The sequence below is a fragment of the Serinus canaria genome, chromosome 8 (assembly GCF_022539315.1).
Source record: "Serinus canaria isolate serCan28SL12 chromosome 8, serCan2020, whole genome shotgun sequence".
NCBI classification, from domain to species: domain Eukaryota; kingdom Metazoa; phylum Chordata; class Aves; order Passeriformes; family Fringillidae; genus Serinus; species Serinus canaria.
Genome location: NC_066322.1, coordinates 21,309,354 through 21,329,430, shown reverse-complemented (window position 1 = coordinate 21,329,430; position 20,077 = coordinate 21,309,354). Strand labels below are relative to the sequence as shown.

The 20,077-nt window shown below is 38.4% G+C and overlaps 1 long non-coding RNA gene across 2 annotated transcripts in view; it reads right to left on the bottom strand.

Moving 5' to 3' along the window:
- Positions 1 to 20,077, bottom strand: part of LOC115483915 (uncharacterized) — an 82,744-nt gene that overhangs the window by 8,879 nt on the left and 53,788 nt on the right. For both annotated transcript variants that reach the window (XR_003944654.2, XR_003944655.2), the window contains one exon: positions 1,483 to 1,607. This is a non-coding gene — a long non-coding RNA (uncharacterized LOC115483915). The remainder of the gene's footprint in view (positions 1 to 1,482; positions 1,608 to 20,077) is intronic.

Sequence of the window (20,077 nt, the reverse complement as noted above, 5' to 3'; positions counted from 1 at the left end):
AGAGAATGTTGGAATTTCTTTCAAAATTGTAAATTATAAATATCCATTTCCTGACTTGATAAGCATTACATCTTCCATGGGAAATCCACAGTAATCCTCATCTTAATGCTTATGTAAGAACTGATCTTGGAACTTGGAATTGGTGATTGTCCTGCTTATGAAATGATTATAGTTGAGATATATATGAGTATAATAAAATCCCACCTAATACTCATAAATCTGTAATTGATTATTAGTTCAGTCATAAGGGAAAAATATAAATATTGATTTTACTTGGGCAGTAGTTGGCAAGATTTTACTTTTCTATCCCTAAACCCAAACCCTCAAATCTAGGAAAGAAACCTTATGCTGATTTAAAAAGAAACATATGGGGTAAGAGGGAAGTATTTAAATCCAGAAGAAGGATAATTCAGCAAATGAAACTAGGAAAAAAAAAATAGGATTATAAGGTTTATAAGGGAAGAAAAAAACCTAGAAAAAGTGTATAGTCATTAGAAAATGACAATATATTAAAATTAATATATCAAATCAATTATATACAATTACTAGATGAACAGGTAATGGGAGAAGAAGGTGTTTTCAGTAAATATTTCAATTCTATAACTAGGAAAGCAGTAGATTATATATTAATGGGATAGGTTAATTAAATATTTTCCATTCTTTAAAGAATTTTTAAACATCACCTGAGTCAACATTCAACAGAAATTTCCCCCAAGTATTTCAGGGGATGTGTCTCATAGAGTATTTTTGACTGCTAGTATTTATTTTCAACAAATTTTGGAAAACTGAGAAAGTTTCAAAAGCCTGGGGGGGGAAATCTCACATCCCATTGTTTAAAATATTAAATGGCATAAGTCAAGTAATTATAAGCATTGTTCACCTGACTTCAGGCATGGGAAAAATGATGGAATGGCCTTTAAAACTCTAATACGGGTTGAAACAATGGTACTGTAAATAATATTGCTCAACAGAGGATGAGAGAAGTAAGTTTTTGTCAGATCAGTTTATTTGCAAGACTGTAATAAAAAGAGTCCTAATAGTGCTTTATAAAGCTTTCAACTTAGAATGGTGCAAAAGTTTGAGAAATCAAGTTGCCATGGCACATATTGAATGAGTCAAAACAAGTGACAAAACAGAAGTCTAACCAGGGGCTTGTCACAATGTTTTTCTCCAGCATGCACCACTGAACATCTGAACTTCAGTCCCACTTCCTCTTTCATCCAGATCCAGGTATCATGGTTAAAAATATATCAATACATTTTGAATCTGAAAGAAGATTAGGTTGCTAAATTTGAAAGGCTCAAAAGGACAAGTTATTCAGTATCAGATGGAAATTATTTGGGATTTTCATCCATGATGAGTCTCTTTCTGTGCCTTCTGGAGGGAGGCTCCCATGAGCATTTAGAGGATTTTTCAAAGTACACCAGCCAGTGCTAGTGCACCCACCAACTGGCCAGCACGTACCTCAGTCATCCCTCTTACCTCTCACAGCCTTCATCTGGACAGAAGCTGATGCTGAACTCTGAAAAGGTCTTGCAAATATCACCACCATCAGGCTGTTACTTCAATCTTACTTGGCAGTCCTTAGAACAAGTTTGTATGCCATGCTGCAGTAATTTTTTAAAAAAGAAAAATATAATTATGCTGGTCAGGAGCTAACACCTGATTTTTCATTTCAGTGATCAAGCCTGGAATAGCTTTTAAATCCTACTTAAACTGGATAATTTCTAAGAGAGATTTTGTGTAAAACAAATAAAATCCTAACTGTCCATGGCAAGCATGGGAAAGATGATAATGCACCCTGTGGAGGGTACTTCTTACATTTTCCTGGACTGATTTATAAAAGGTTGAAACCCTTCACAAAGTGTTTAGATCATAGAGATAAAATTATATGACTTAAACTACTTTCTTGCCTTCTTGCCCCTAAATGATGGAGTGCAGTTTCAAAGACCACAGATTCTGTAACATCTTTCTGTATTAACTATGACATCTAAAAGCTCTTGGAGAGAAATCTGAACTTCAATACACTATGCTATAAAAAAGCATCACATAAAAATGGATTCATGCATAGTAAGCGTTGGAAAGCTTCACGGATGTTTTTGTCCCTTCTGTTCCATCTGGGATGTGCTATTTTAGATTGGGTTTAGTTTATAGTATTGTTACAGTTTCCTTAGTTATGAAAACATAGATACAATAGTAGAGGTCTGTGCTTCATATACTGCAGTTTTTGTTAGGAGTTTGTTTATTGGCTATGGGAAGTGTAGAAATTAATTCAAGATGGAGAAATGTACAGTAAAAGACACATTGTCTTGTTACACAAAGACATTGTAGTCTTATATCTTAAAAAAAATGCATTCTGACTGAAGTAAGAGTTTTCCTCTTGGTATTTGAGGAGCACAACACAACCAAACCACTCTTGGGGCATGGATTTCATTTGGAGAAAGAGCCATGATTCTCTTACAGATAAGTGACATAATTTTTATCTCATCAAGATGGAGCTTTTCAAATATAAACAGGCTGCTCTCTTTATAGCATCTATTTGCCTCAAAATGCTTGTCTCACCTAATAGTTTAGAAATTCCAAGGACAGCCGGACTCATTTTCCAGCTGACTTCAGTTTCTGAACTGAACTCTCTGATCCTTTTTTGAAATATTTAATTTATACTTTCTGTCCATCCATGCATAATGATAGCATTTTGACATGTCTTATATAAAAAGCACTTGTAACAAATCCTGCATTCACAGAAATGTTTACGAGCACCACAGATTCTCTGTGGAACAATTGCCAATGAAACCAATGTCTAGAGACCACCTAACTGTTCGTGGGCAGGTTTTCCTGGCCTCACTCTGTAGTTCAGCTTAAGAATTGTTCTTTGGTGCCAGGATTTTTTTCAGCCTAGAGTGGTTTTTTTTTTTTTTCCTCTGGAGGAACAAATATGAAATTAGTGACTGGAGCATGGTGTCTCTGGCTTAGCAACAAGAATAGGTAAACACAGCTTATACTGAAGCTCTGACTGCTCATTTCTGACAGACTGGAAGTTGAACCTGTGTGGTTGAAGCCTCGATCTCGCAGTAACACTCAGGGTTATGGTGCTAGACTCTGCATGCAGCTCTGAGAGCATCACCGAGGCTGCACTGCAGCTTGTGCTACACTTCTGTAGCCGCCAGCCAAGTGCTTGGGAGGGCACAGTAAGGAAGGCATTGCCTTCTAGCAGGTCCTAGCACTGCAGGGTACATGCAAGATTAACCTACTGAAGTCACCCAGAAAATGTCCCTTGCATTTAACTGGACCAGGGTTTCATCTCTTGCATGCTTTTAATTTTTTGTGAGAGTACTTATCAGCCATTTTGTCTGGCCTGTGACACATGCCACTAAGGCTGGAGACACATCAAGGCTCTTCAATGATGCACTCTAGGTCTGTCTGCAGGTTGTGTGCCTTTCTCAGGAAGCTGCAGGTACTGGTGTAGCCCACTTACGTGTCCCCATTTGAAATTGTAAAATTATGTTGTTCTTTGTTCTGAATTTTTAAAATTCTTCAAGAAGGATTTGCTGTAAAATAGAGGATTAGACAAAAATAATGTACTTAGTCTCAAAGCAGAAAAATGCAATTTATGCCCCTGCACTAGTTAGCTTATCAAATTGATGATGAATATATGTGACATATGAGTTCTTGTTGCTGTAACACATTTAAAAGATTATGTTGAAATGGAACAAGATACTTTAAAAAATCAGATTAAACAAGATTTTCAAATGTATTTACATTCAGGGCATATGGGTCTAGCTAACAAATAAACCCCATTTATCTAACTACATTTCATCCACAATTTTTTCTATAAAGTTTGAAACAACTTCCATATTTGACTATATTCCTTTTAGTATTTATGTTCTTGGGCAAATTTTGTGCTGTCTAGTACTGCTCATAAAGCTATTACAGGCTGCAGGATTTTGTGGGATTGTGCAGTCCAAATTTGGCTTGCTATAAGCCAGATTCATCAGTTTAATACTGATGTACTACAAGTCATTTATGACTTGTGCTCATGTTGTTCTAAGTGTTTTTCTTAAAGGCAGCAAGTATGATTTTTCCTGCTGCTTTCTGTCTCCTCAGAGGTCAGTTATGTACTGCAGTGTGATGTGTAAAATACCCTCAAGCCTTTGCACATAAATGCTAATACCTAAAGACATTATATACTCTAAAGTGCTCTCACTAATAATCGAGTTTAGGATATGATATGGATTTCCATTATAAAAAACCTTAAAGCTGAAACTTTACTATACATTTTGCATTGCAGCCTGAACAGTTGTTATACCTCAGGAAGTTCAGAAGTACGAGTTATCTGAATTTTGTCCTTTTCTGTCAGGAGCTTATCACTGTGGTGTGAACTGACATGCTTGGTTATTCTGATGTCTGCTCTTGCAGTGCCCTGTAGTTAGAGCTGCTCTATTCCATGTCAGGAATTAAGTACTTAAATACTGAGTGCTCAGTGCTGCTTTTTGGCTAGCATGTGACAATTTTGCATGTGCAAGATAATTCTTACTCTCTGAAGGTTTATAATTGTACAGTCAGGCTGACTGTACTATCTCATGCTGTATTTTATTGCCAGTGCAGTATCAGGATGTACTTCAGGTGTGTGTGCTTCACACATATTCAAAAGAATATGCTAAGATGAAGCCTCATTTGGAAAAAAAAAATATGCAGGATGGATTTGCTGGTTGTGCATCCAGTGTTTTCCTGTAAATTGAATATTTCCAGAATATTTCCTGGGATGCAGTGTGGATACAGGTTCTACATTTGCTGGAGTTGTGTTCCCTATTGTATCGAAAATCTTACATTAAGTTAAAAAGAAAGGAAGCATGCAATAGGAATTCAGATGGGGAAATGTATTTGGTTGTGTTTGATCACTGTGAAAAAATCCAGAGTGTAAGTAACTTTTTGCAGTATTTTGCAGTGTTTGGGACAGTTTGGAAAAAAGATTACATTTAGGCCAATATCTAGTCAAAAATCCATGTTTTAATGTGGAATGTTATCCAGCCAAGCTTCAACACCAAAAGTGTTCTACTGACATCACTGGAAAAATCTTGCTAATCCACATGTTTTATAATCTGAAGAGCTGGCTCTGCCAGTGTGGCCACTTGTGCCAGAAGCCCCAGCTGGACTAATTGTGCAGATCAGTAGAGCTCTGCACAGGTGTAAGGGGGCTGGAGCAAGGTTTTCTTGGCTTCCAGCAGCCCAGACCATAAGATTTCCAGTAGGCCCCAGATTAGGAGAACAGATTAGAACAGTGATTGCAGTGATTACTTTATGATATAGGTGTGGACAAGGAAGTTTGTAACAGATGAATGGCGTTGATACAAATATAGGAAGAATTACACATATTTGTGCTAATCCTTTAATAAAAGAGTGTACTTGGACCTAATTTAGAGTAGGTGATTTAAGTTATTTTGACATCAGCCTGCTAAGAAACACCAGAAACTTTAGAATTCAGATTGAAATAAACTATTAATTCTGTCAAGAAGCTGTTGCATCTCATAGCTAAAAATAATATTTTAGAAAAAAACCCACCTTAGGCTGGTTTTCCAATAATGTGTTCATATGAGGCTGCAGTTCTACCTCATTGATATCTAATGGGCAGTCACATAGACATTATTGGGAAAATTGTCGGAGTTCTAGCAAAGGTGTTGAGAGAGAATGAAAGCAACTCACTCTCCCTCTTAATGTTTCCTCTGTAGCTTTTATATTACAACACCATAGCATTAAAAACCTCCCAGATGGAGAATGAGAGAACCAAGATGTCTTTCAGATGACCAAATCACTTAAAGTTTGGCCTATGGGATAAGCATTAACTTACTCCACAGGGAGGAAGTCATTAATTTCTGATTTTAACTTCTGTTACTGTGCCTGTTCTGGGCATGCTCAACATTCCAAGTAACAAAGATCCAGGTATGCAGAATATGATAATCACAAAACCAGACAAAATGAAAATGAAATTGTAAATGCTCTGTGTGCCCTCTCGTCTTATAACCAGGCACAACTAGCCTCTTCTCGAGTAAAAGCTTACTTAGATTAAAAAATACTTGGAGAATCACTTGTAATACTTCATTGGAAGACAGTCTTGAGTATTCTGAAACGCAGAGTGCTTAATAACCTCGACTGTGAATGCTGTCAAATATTTATGCTTCCTTCCTTCCAATGTTTATTCAGAATGCATTTTTGTACAGCTGGGAAGGTTGTTAGGAGCTGATGACTGGGGCTGCAGAATGACAGATATTCTTAAAGGGGAAGAAATGAAAACTTTCCATCCAGAAGATGCAGATGTTGATGTAGCCTGTGATGTGTGGTGTGAATTAGTGATGAGTAAAGCAGCATCCATGCAAGATGAAAGACTAAATCAGAGTGAAGAGGATTCCTCAGTAAATGAATCCCTTGAAAGGAAAGTACCACTTAGCAGCCCAGATTTAACCAACTTGAAACACAGACACAGAAAGAATTAAATTATTAAGTAGCTTATGAAGATGTGGCGTGGAATAAGGGGAAACTTTTGAAAGTACAGTGCTAACTTTTTAATGATTTTCTCAACGGATTGAATACACTTCAGTGACAACTACAGTCAGGTGTCTTTTTTCATGTAAATTGTTCTGATCTGTTCAAACAGACTAAAATAATTTTAATTAGCAAATAGATAAATAGTGTAGATTAATGTAGTTAAAGATGCTCTCCAAAATAATTTTCTTTAGAATTTGTCATTCTCATTTTCTTTAGAGAGGATAAGTCTTTGCTCTCAGCAATTATACTGCATAATTCACAGTACTTCTTATTTTTCAATAGCTGTGCAAACATTACGTAATCTCCCAGCATCCCTGGAGCTGGATAATGGAGTCTTTCTCATTTATGGATGGTGTGATCAGGACTTCAGCAGTGAATGCTCTCTGCACACTAACCCAAAGGCACAGCAAACCCAGGCATTCTGCACCACGTGTTCTCAGCTATTTCATGTCAGTCAGACACTGCTCTGCATGCTATCCATTTCCATACAAGTACACAGGGAAGCCCATGATATTATTTCTTTTTCAAAGTGAGACCTTCTTTAATCTACCTCCTGCATATACTTCACGGTAATTTCAGACTGGCTCAATGAAATAGAAAAATACTTTAGAATCACACTGTAGATTTTGGCAAGCATCTCTACCAAAAATAAATTTTAAAAATTAGGCTGACCTTTAAGCACACTCATGGTTCAGAAAAACTGTTCTACTTTGGACGAGACCAAAACAAAACCACCTTCAGATCCATCAGCCTATTGCCTTTCTCTTACTCTTCTTACAATTTATTCCAGCAGGAGGAATGAGGGTACAAGCCTCCATTTTGCACTAGCAAGGTGAACTGAAAGCTGTGCTGCCACCTTCCTAAAGTGCCTCCCCACCTCACACCAATGAGGGTGTGTTTTGCAGAGGCATTGCAAATTAATAAAGGCCTGACAAAACAAGGAATCTCGCGCCAAAAGGGGAAGATGAGCTTTTCAAACAGAAAAAAAAATAGTAAAAATCAGGGGCCTGGAATTTGAGTACCTGTTAACTGTGAGGAAATTATATGAAAATCCAAATGCAAGCAGATAACACAATACAAAGAGATTAAAACATGAGGCATGGCTAGGAGCCAGAATGATCTGGTTTGAACTATTACTATGGAGAGGTTTCTCTTTATGTTTTCTGTGTGCAGCACAGCTCTGGTTCTCTCTGCATTGAGTATCCCAAGTAGTGAGTGACACAGTAGAGCATCTCATCCTTTTCCTCAAATGTAGCACTAAGTCTATCAAGCTTATACCAAATAAATTCAGAGAAAAGTAACAACTCTTTTTTTTTACATGTAAGGCCTTAGAATCTTTATTTCTTTGTTAGATATGTCAACATAAAGGCAATCAAGTGCCAATATGTTTCACCTAAATCATGTCTGATTTTATGTGCGTAGACCATTTTGTCTTTTATATTCAAGAGTCTGAAAATATTAAATGTGTTCTTTTAGCTCCACTTATTTAAGTAACAATCATAAAGTAATTTAAGAGATGGATTTTCAGGCTTGGCTGTACACCAGAAGTAGTCTAGCACATATGTTGCACACTTTGCTATATAGTTCCTCCTTTGTGTACTTAAGGGGGAAGTCTTACCTCTCTTTGGTTTGCAGTGCAGAGGGGACATAGAGCTCTTGATCTGGCAAAAATGGCTTTACATGTAGGATGGGACTTGGGCAGGCTCCTGTGGCAGAAGAAATGCCTTCCACATAGAAGACCTGAAGTTTTGCATGTGTGAATCTGTATCTGAGCGTTCCCTTCCCTTTAATGAGTGTGATGTGTACAATTTGGTGTGCAGCTAGAAGTCTGCTGATCCAAAAATTGTCACAACTGTTCGTGGCACCTTTTCTTTGCTGTACTGATGTTGATATAATACTGATGCTTATGCTGATAAGTAGTGTCCAAAATGCCTGCTCATTTTCCTAGGAGGAAATAATTAAACAACTGTTTCAGGGTAGACTATTCTGCTAAATTAGATTTATAAGTTTTAATGTTAGTTTTAAATCCACTGGAAAGTGGCACTGAGCCTAGAAAGGGAAAATAATTCTAAAAAAAGATTAAAATGTTTACAAGGTATTATAGAATTGCACTAGATTGCACTTCCAAAAGGGCCTCTGACCTCGATCACTGGTGATGAATAATCATAAAGAACAAACTGGGAGAAATTCTCTGTTATATAAGAAAGTGAGTTGATGCCATTGTGCTCAGGATTCTACGGATGTCAGGAGAAAAAGAAAAAAAAAAGGTCCAAAACAGATCAATCCTTAATGCAAAAGTGGCCCAGGAAAACGATGATGAAAATTACTAAAAACTGTTAACCTATATTATGCCTTTTTGAAATCAGACAGAAAATTGTTCTTGCATAGCAGGAAAAATCCAGATTCTCAACTAACTGTGACAGTGTGATTTTTGGAAGAACAGCTTTTAAGTTAAAATAAAGTAAAATCCCTTCTTGACACTAGTAAAATTTCATGTCATTTGCCTTTGCCTGCAATGAAATTTAGTATAAATCATTTTATACAAATCATGCAATCACTGAAAAAGAATATGTGATTTAGATTATAACTTTTCCAGCAATTGGATATGCACATGAGGACTGCAACACTATTAGTCTAGCTAGAATCCACACTGCTGCAGGCATCTTAGGAGAAAATATGGATTCTTAAAGTGAACATCCTTACCTTCCAGTGAGGTAACAGCAACACTGGGACCTTATTATCCAGTACAGCACTGGTGCCACTGTAGCTCCTGTGAGTGCACATGTAGCGCATCTCACGTGGAGTGTTAAGGTGGGGTATGAGCTAGTCTTAAAAATAGCATAGGCACAGTAAATAGAAAGTCTCAGGGGTTGTGTAATATGTCAAATCCAGGTGTAATTTTTTTTTTTTTTTTTGGTTTGCAACTACAAGGAAAACAGCCACACTGGAAACCCTCACCAAAGCACTTGCCTTAATCTTTCTCATGCCCTTAGCCTCCCCTTCTTATTTCAGTACTCCCCTCCTCCCAAAGCACATTAAACAGCCTTCATGGACCACGAGGGGAACAACAGTGGAAACAATAGCTCATACTACAGTGGTCTGAATTCAAACCCCTCTGAATACTCTGAGGAGCACTAGTGGCACTGGTGACCTCTTGCTCGGCAGTTTCCCACTCCTACTGCCTTGCACAGCTGCAAAGTATGACGGCAAATTTCAGAGGAGCATCGAGGCCCAGCTCTTGTTTTCACTAACTTCGTTTGCACCACTGTAGAAAAATAAATACTCCTACAATATATAGCCCCCTGGAGAATTAGAGAGTGAAGTTTGTGGGAGTGGAGGGTTTAGTATCCAAGAATTTCTGAAACTCTAACTGTACATGTGTGTTGTGTGTGTATATTAGTATAAGCAGTGCTGATAAAGAAAATTTTGACTAGTATTTCTGGTGAATTAGATAACTAAGAAGGGGTGGATCTTGGCAGTCTCAAAATGGATGTACCATTGCTGTTTTGTTGCTGCTTATTTTCATAGAATCAAATTGCTTTTTGGCTGTTCTTTTAGTTTCATTCTCTCTGTCATTCTTTAAAGCTGAGATGTTTGATCTGTGGCAGTAGAAAGAGCTGACTTTCTCAATGTCCAAAAAAAGTCTTTTTTGGACATTGAGAATGAATGAACCAACAAATCAGATAAGGGATGGCAGGGATCACATCACTGTGAATTTATGAAAGCTAAACAGAGCAAAAGGAAGGGAGGAGAAGGAGGTATGCATCCTCATACAACTCCTCCCCCTCCCAGCCCACCCCAGTGAGTGCACTGCATGGAAAGCTCTGCAGCAGTACTCTGCCTTGGGTAGCCTGCCCTACAGTTAGGTTGCATTTCCAGAGAAATTAGTGTACCAACTGAGGTGAATTAAAGTCACTGCATTCCCACTCAGGTTCAGTGCTTTATTTTTAAGTTTTTTAGCTTAACACACATTGGCTAGTTTTGTCTGAGGTATGTTGATTTCATGCTTAAATAATTCAGCAAACTCTTTTCGTTGTTGTTGCAAATTGTACTGTTGCCAAAACCTTGTGGAACTCAGCTGTTAGTGCCCATGTGGGAAACCTATAATGCTGCTCTGAACGGTCTGCAATTCATTCTGCTCCATTCATTGGGGTTTCACGTTTCTTTTAGCACAGACCCCAATTCTCTACGCTCTTTTACATTCTGTGTTTAGTCTAGTACCATTCCTTGCTCGCTGGCGGTTGTACTGGAAAAAGATTGTTGATATTATTCTGGCATATATAAGCAGTAAGGATTACACCACAGTCACTTTGTTGCTTTTAACTCACATTTGAGCTTCTTGAAGGAATCTTCTACTCTTTTTTACATATGTGGATACAGTAAACTTGGCTGCTTCCAGTACAAAAGTTGTAGCAGGCCCAGCAGAAAGTATAGTGTCCATTCAGTGGATGTGCTAGTGTTGACTGCACTGCAATGTGCAATCATCCCCCTTGAGCATTGCAGAAGTCCTCTAGGGGGAGAAATTCAAGTGGTTAAAAAAGTATTGCCTGTTTCTTTCAATTTGTAGATGTCTGGGTTTTGAGAGTCCTGGTTTTTACATTTGCAATTCAGTTAAATGATAATTATTATCCTGACTAGAACATTATCTCTCTTGATTAGTATTGCAGACATTTGTAGTAATGAACCATTCCTGTGGCTCCAAATGTTAAATTTTGCTCTTAGCATGGGTCTGTCTCTGAAACACAAGGTCTAAATGTTCAGACAAATTTGGCTACCTATATTCATCAACTGAAATAAACATTTCAGTTACTGTTCTGCAAGAAACTTCCTTGATGCAAGTGAAAACTGTTTTCCACTTTGGATTATATCAATACATTTTTCATGCAAGTGAAATTCATACAATTTTTCTCTCAAGCTTCAACTCAGCATAGGACTCAAGCATATGTAGAATCCAATTGGAACTATTTTCATGTACACTAAGATTGTTTTTTCCTGCAAGAGTGTTATTAAAAAGTCTGTAATGAAAATTAGAATCTTTCATTTCAAAAATCAGAGTTACAGATAAAAACCAGATTATGGGCCTTTATTCTTAAAGCATAAAAACAGAAATATCATTTAGTATTAAACATCATAAGTTTTTACACTGTTGTAACTATTTCAGCTGACTTTGCCCTACTATGGTTTTATTTGCATTTGAATTAAATCACTTTTCTTACGCCACAGATTATTTCCTTTCAGAAGATTTACCATTACCTGAACTTTTATTAGCTTGGATAGCAAATATTGGACCTAATTATTGAAAAATAAATTAAAAATACACTTCGAATTTGAAACCAGGGGACTTCATTGGAGTTGCAGGTAAATGGACTAAAATAGTAACTAGAGACAATAATGAATTATCTGCATAAATAAAAACAACAAATAAAAGCAATAAAAAAGGATATTTTATTGAATAGAAAAAACCACAAATTTACTAGCATCTGTTTTTATTGTCATCAGAAGAGTGACTAAAGGAACAGTTTTGTTTAGGCAATATTTACTTTCTTAGTGGTTTTTTTTCCAACCCTTTTAGAAGGGGTAGTAGAGTATCTGTATATTCAAGGGTTTAGAGGTAATTATTTAGAGGTAAATAATTGGCACAGATTAGAGATTGGTAAAATGGTAGAAAATAAACCAGAAAAATTGGTAAAATTCCAAAATGGCAAAGAATTAACTGAGGAGAGCCCAAATGAGACCAGTTGTTAAACAGTGTCTGGAAGTGAGGGAGAACATTTGCAAATTAGAATTTGCATATGGCACAGAAACTGTTAGGTTAGCCAAGACTAGAGAACTCTTGAGGGACCAATACAATTTAGGCACTTGGGCAGCACAATGGCAGATGGGATTAAATGCTGACAAATACATATTGGAAAGGATAATTGGGTTAAAATATGATTGCATCAGCTCCCTTAGTTGTTTTACAGTCTCGTTTTTAAACACTTCCTTTGAAGTAGTTGGCAAACACCCATTTGTTTGAGTTAGAGAAGACCCAGATCTCAGGTCTGAAATCTGTGTAGCTCTATAGCTTGTTTGGCAAAATTATACAGATACCAGGCTCTGCTGCTGCATTTTCTTTCAAACAGATGCAGATATTATGCTTATTTTATTTGCTGTGTGCTACCACAATTCTCCTCCCCTTCAGTCCCTGCAATATTATTATTGGGTTGCATGGCAGAGGCCACCCAGCCTTTGCTCACCCAAACAGCTGATGAGTGCAGTGCAGTCCTGGGAGTTCTGGGAATCCTTGTGGCCTGAGCCTGGCTTTGCCGGGCTTTGGGCAGTGCCTGTCTGGCCAGCACACACCAACTGATGCTCCAAAGGGCCAGGTCTGGGCAGCCTCTGTGTGCCATACACACCACATGCTGGGTGTGTGATTTAAGGTAACTTGTGAGCTCACCCTGCAGGAGGAGAAAGAAAGTAGTGTTGAGCTTATTTCAGTTCTTCCCTCATTCAGGTGTTGGTGGTTTATTTGTCTTTTTGGGCTGTAGCAGTGAATCTGAATGCTGATGAAACCCAAATAGGCCTGGCTGTGGGCAATCAATTTGTGTTAATGATTTGGATGCTGTCCCTGGACCACAAATTTTGTTGCTGTTTCCAGCTTAGACAAATCAGCCAGTTATTAATTTTGATATACTGTGATCTTCAAGAGTGTCCAAATCAGCTAACTACTGCAGTATTTGTGTCTCCAAAACTGGGATGCTGAACCAAGAAAATATCTAGGAAACTTCTTCAAAGTAGCTATTTCTATAAATGAAAGCAATTTCAGGTACTCTGCCATGCTCCTACAGTTCCATTGACTGGATATTCCCTAGTACAGTGCTTTGTCTGGGCATCTCCAAGGTTTGGAACCTCTGAAGAAATGGCTGCTCATAGAACACTCTGCATGGGCGACCAAGGGACCCTGGATGGACATACAGACAGAGGAATGAGACACTGGGGAGAGCAGCACTATGGAAAGGGCCCTGAGGGTCCTGCTCAGTGCCCTGGCAGCCAGGAAGGGACATCCTTGTCCTAGGGGCACCAGGGACAGCACAGCCAGCCGGGCAAGAGAGGGGACTGTCCTGCTCTGCTCTGCACTGGGACAGCCTCACCTCGAGGTGGTCCTGTGAAGGGCCTGGAGTTAGACTTAGATGATCCTTGTGGGTCCCTTCTGACTCAGGATATTATATGAGCTTATGATATTATCTTTTGGATCCTGAAATTATTTATTCACACTGTATAGCTCAGAAAGCATCCTCCTATTCATGGACAAAGTCACAATTTTTTAGTCCATTTCCTCATTCTATTCCAGAAATTTGTATAATCATCTTGATGCATTTTTGCCCTAAGTTGTCACAACTCCATATAATTTTTTTTTTTTTTTTACTAGGATAATTTTCTTTATCAGGTTTCCTTCTGGCCCAGCCCTGCAATTTCTCCAGTCCCCTCCAGCTTTTAGACAGTGTCTGAAGGAGCCATGTCTGCCCACACGCTCTGCAGCTGAGGCAATGAGCACTGACCTCTTCACCCTGAGCAGTGTCCCCTCCACCTGCCCCACAGGAAAGGGCTGGGGTGTACCCTGAGGACTCAATTCCCCAGCACATGGCTGTGAAGGCTGCCCTCGCCTCCTCAGCTCATCCATATTCCTTCCCCCCACCACAGGCACTGAGTCCAGACTGGCCCCCCACACCAGTCCCTCTCTCTTCTTCAGGAGCTTGGGAAGGTTAAGAGTGAGCAGCAGGCACATGGGAGGGAGGGAGGGAGGGGCCACTCCTGCTCACATATAAACTGGGAGGCAGAGAGAGAAGTACAGGTGGTGAAGACAGAGAGAGGGAGCAGTAGCTGCATCCACTGGGCTCCATGGCTCTCCTTTGGCTCATTTCCACCCAGACCAGCCTGATGTCTTCCTGCTTGCCTCTAGATCCTCCTGAGACTCCTCTCCTTTCTCCATCGTACCGTTTGGCTAACCTTGGAGATCCTTCCTGCCCTAGAACCACTCTGTTCCTCATTTCTGCTTGAATCCAGATGACCCCTTCAAGTCCTCTTCCCCTCTGGCCCCCTAAACTTCTAAACTCCCTTTGCCAGAAAATTGGACTGAGCCTCCATGGCTGAGACATTCTGAGCCAGCTCTGCACTTCTTGAGTCTTTCCCCAGTGAGTCTGGTAATATCAAACAGATGTTTGAAGGAACTGGGAACTTTGCCCATTCTGAGGGAAGCCAAGTCCAGGCTTTTACATGAGTAATGTCCTTGGTGTCTGAAACTCAACTTGTCCCAGGCTCTGGCTATTCACCAGAATCATCTTCCTTTTCTCCAGTGACCATTGCACATCTTGTGACTCACAGACTTTGTTGTCAGATGGAGTAGGTGCCTGGCTTTACATTTCCTTTGGCCACAAGTGTGTGAAGAAGCCAGATAGTGTCAGGCTTTGCTGCCATGAAGTGACTGCAGTGCCTGCAGAGCCCTTGCAAGTGCAGTGTCAAGTCATGCCCAGCCATGCCTTTTGCTAAGAAACAGATAATTCTGCATGTTTACTAGAACTCAATGGGACTTCTGAAAGGAATAGATGAAGTCCCAAGGTTATGATAGTGTCACTCTGATTTTGCTTCTCTTCAAATTTCATTCTCTGTTGTTAACCAGCTTCTGTTTTAAGGATGAGAATACTATTTACAGTATTTGCACATCCACTATGGCTGTGTTCATCAACTTTATTCTTGATTTTTAACTCATTCCATTCAGATTTGCAGTGGGTTTGTCTCAATATGTATAAATGAGTTTAACTGAATTAACTGACTTGAAGCTTCACCCAGATATTTAGGAGGTTTAAGGGTGTCTAGAGAAGCTTTTACTCTCCAGTTTTCATGTTCCCAGTGTTTCTTCTCTCTGATTCTTGCTCAAACTTGTGACAACATGCACAAGAAAATGTGCATATTTAGCCTACATTTTTAAATTTTCATGCATAAATAAATATGTAAATTTGTACAAATAAAAATTTGGAGACTTCTCATTTCTCTGAAGAGTGAAAGTGGACCAAAGACCTGAGAGAAACACTTAGAAGTTTGGGTAACTGAAATAAAGACCAAAATGTTACAAATGCAATCCATTTCTGGCCTTAAAAAATTTTGCTGAAAGGAAAAGCATATGCAGCATGACTGCTGGTGGTGAGTACAAAATTTCTACTTACTATTCTTCATTTTTGCATCTCCTTGTTTTCTGTTTTGTTGCCCTTGCTGCTGGGGTTCCTATATCTGAGCAGTTACTCATTCCTTTTCATTGACATTTAATGTAGCAAACTGTTTTCTTTAAGGGTTTGCTGTCAATCAAGCTGATACTTTATATAAAAAATAGAAAATGCCAACCTGTCTATGAAGATTATTACAAAAGAAACAAATTTAAAATACTTCCTTTTGGATCTATCCCTCTTCTGTTTGTATTCTGTATTTCACAAAGCCCAGGCTGTGACACTGGAAAATACTGAGCCTGACTTCTTCCCACTTCCACTTTTATTTCCTTTTATTTTATGTACCCCTGCATAACAGTACTGTTAATCTTCTTAATACTTGAGATGGAAGTTTATATTAAAAGACATAAAATTACTGATTTGAGTTTTAATTTTTATTTGGATCCTAAGTTTTGTAAAACCCCCTTGCAGTTTGGGGGCCCCAGTCTAAGGGACAGTGGCCCTTTAACAATGGTGGAAGTTTCACAGACTTCCAACTTGGCTGCCTTACAGTTTATTCTCAATATAAATATACCACCTGGGAATGCTTGATTCAATGTTTCCCACATAATTGCTTTCTCATGTCAATGCTCCATTCTTTCCCTGAGTGCAGTAGCCTTTCCCTGCACTATTTTGGGGGACAACGATAGCGGCCACCAGTACCTCAGACACTGAATCAGATGGAAATATTGGTAGCAGCACGAAATGTTCATGGTTTGCAGCACTTGTCAGTAAGATCAGTAGCCTTGGGAGAAAAAGGAACTCACTGTGTGCAGAAAAGGGAAACAAATATGCTCCATCAGGAAAGGCATGGAGAGAATGCCCATTATTATGGGTATATATGAATAACTGGAACTTCAAGGAATTTAAATTTATGTGTAAAGTGTGTGTTTACATGTATTCTTAAACTGAAGTTGCTTGCAATTTGTTTCAAACAGGAGTTCCATAAATTCACCTAAGAAATATTGAAGCAAGTTACAGAAAATTGGTAGAAATTAGTTTTACTCTACATTTGAAACTAATACATTCAAAGACTGAATTTCTTTCTTCTTTTTTCTATGACTTGTTTTTCTCCCATGTGACCAAAAAGTAGATTTTGTCACTAAGGTGGTATAGCAAAAGTGCAAGTTTCTGTTTGTAATCAGTCAATAAACAGACTTGTGACAAAAAAAAAAACAACAAAAAACAAAAAAACAGTAACATTTCAGTTGGTTATGCTGAGGTATATAACAAATGAAAAAGTAATATTTAACATTTTGTAAAAGGACAGATGCCACGCTTAACATTTGTGTTATTTATTAATTAGTAGCTAAATTTGTTCACTTAAAACACCCTTGTCTGTCGAGGCCTCTGGCAGCTCATGTCCATACTGAGGGCTCTGCTGTCTTCATCAAACCTTCTCATAAATACCACTGACATTTGGGTTGTCTTTTTTTAAAGTATCCATGTATAATGTAGACAGGTGAGTTTGATTATTCAGTTTGTATGTAGGCCTGTAAACAGCTTGTGAGGCAATACTGGGCCCTACCTAAATCAATGGAGTGCTGGACTAGAGCTTAAGACTTCAATTAAACTAGAAAGTCTGTAATAAGTAATTGCACAATAGATCATGGACAGGGACTTCTCTCAGAAATTATTTTTTGTAAGTACACAAATGATGTAGGTCTTTCAGAACATTTAAAAAATTCCTGTACAAATCCATCCATATCTTTAGGCACACAAGAATCCGTAAAAATCTCTCAAAAGTGCCATAAAAAACTTTCCACTGACTTTCACATTGGGTAACTTGTTTTCATTAGAATATACACATACTTTGGTGCTTAGATTTTGCATATTTACCTTCTTTTTGATATGCAATATTTAAATAAATACAGATTTTGCATCTAGAGGGACCATGACTTCAAAAAGGTTCTTAAGATATTTGGATAGGTGTCAAAAATTATGTTGACTTATTAATAACTAACACGTGGCTTAAGTATTTCCTTTTAGTCACATTCACATCATGGTTTCTACCTAATTGTTATTAATCTAAACATTATTCAACATAATAAAACTTAATAAATTCTATCTCGTACCCTGTAGTTTTTCCATTTTAATACAACTGTTTGTCATAGAAGAGAAACTTCAAATACACTTTAATAGCTTTCTTTCATAAGAAAGCCCTCCAGTGCTTTTAAATACATTGCAAAATCTTTAATCCAATAAGAGAAATAATAAAATGTGCTACGCTGCTCCATGTCCACAGAAATAACCTTAACAATAAGGCATTTCTTAATGCCAGTGAAGGGATTCAGTGCAGAATTGGGACAGATTGCTAAACATTGTAATATGGTGCTAATTCAAGTTTGCCTGTGTTCCGTCCCTTTAGAAAACTGTAGATATACATCATCCTTTTTTTGTATGGTGTAGGAGTCAGCTTTGGCAAAGAGCATCAGTGTGTTGTGTCTGGACAGCTGGCTTTAAGAACTGCTATGTTTGGAGCATGGGGATGAAAGGAGTTAAGTAAGGAAGGATTCATCAAACAATCTGAGAAATATCAACTGGTGAATCTACTGAATTTTTAGACAAACCATCTTTCAATTTTATTCTACTTATGTGTTAAGACTAATATTTATAATATTTTAAAATTCTAAGCCAGCATTTTTTGCAGATGACATAGTGAGCTCTATCCTCTATTTGCATCTTTCTTTTCCCCCTTTCACTTCTCCTGCAACCTATTTAAAATCAATGCTATTTATTCTGTTATGCCAAAGAACCAGAAATATAACAGCACATTAGGGTCACAAGTAAGCACTGAGCTAGTAGTAATCAATCCTTTAAGATCTCAGAAGTGTCATTGTCTTGGGTTTAAACAAAATATGATCCATAAAAGTTTGTTTGTCTGTTTGTTTGTTATTGAGTTGTCTGTTTGAATATGAACTGAATGTTGCCCAGAACTCCAAGCATCTCATATCCTCCCATCTGCCTTGAGCAAAACCAAGTCCATCAGGAACATTCTACATGAGTGTTTTCACATGCTGTGAGCATTTAGGCTCTCTCCACAGACACTGCTTCAGGAAGTCCTGTCACCTCTCTTGCAATAAGGACATTTACTCTCTGTCCTGTATCAGTACAAGTCCCTTCCCTCAAAGGTACCATCTTTGGCTAAGGAGTCAGTTATGGTAAAAGTTCAAGTGGCCTAGCAGATTTAAGACAGAAAGCACAGGAAATTGATCTAAGAAATCTGCAAAGACATGTTGTTTGCATTGGAATGTTTAAATCTTCTGCTTTTTAAAATGAATAATTCATGTATCTAACAATTTTGCTCAAGTCTGAATGAATTGTAAAAGATGAAATTTTGGTAAAGATTACTAAAATGTCCTAAATAACCTAAGCACCAATTTTTCCTAAAAGGTTCATGTGTTAAAAAATATTATTACATATTTCCAAGACTTGTTAGAGACATTAATGCTTCTTGAATGTTTTCTTGAGGCTGCAGAAGTTATGGTAACAGAAAGGTATTCTCAGACGTCCCAGCTGGAATAGCAGGAGCAGAAGTCACTCCAATATGATGCCCTTTAAAATCACTAGGCAGCCTTCTGACTCCTTCACATGTGTGTGACAACAGAGTGGCAAAAGGCTTCCAATATCTGTGGCTTTTACTATTTATTTTGATTTCTGTATTAGTCATCAACTGGTTTAAGAAGTTTCTGTTTATGACAAGGCTCTGTCCTTCATTCAGAGTTCTGCAGGAAGGTTCTGTGCTCTCCAGGTTTGCTAAGCACAGGCAATAGAGTGAGGCAGTCAGCAATCCCTGGATGATGCTGCCATGAGCTCCCTGATGCTTTACTGTGGCTTTCCCTTCCCTATCCCATTATCCATCTCAATGTGCTTGGCTTCAGCATTAGGGTGCCTCAATTCCTCACTGATAAGGGGGTGTTGCTTTCCTAGAGAGAGCAAACACTAATTAAATGGGCACATATGGGACCAACCGTGCATGCCCTGTCAGGGCCTCTGATTGCTCTCATGCCTGATCACACAGCGCTTGGCCAGAGCCTGCTGAAGGCAACAGCACTTCACCTGTGATTAACAGGCACTAGAGGCCGTGGTGCTCTCAGGGCATCCTTGCCTGGGTTTTCACATAGATCACTCGATGGAAAGGCAGGTGCCCTGCCCCAAGCCAGCTGTCTCTATGCTATGGTGAGAAAACTGTGTGCCTTTCTGTCTCAAGAGAAAAGAAGGAGTAAAGTCTGAAGTGGGTGCAAACAGGGAAATGAAGGATCTGCCCTTTAACTTCAGAGCTCATTTTTTGTTGTCTTTTA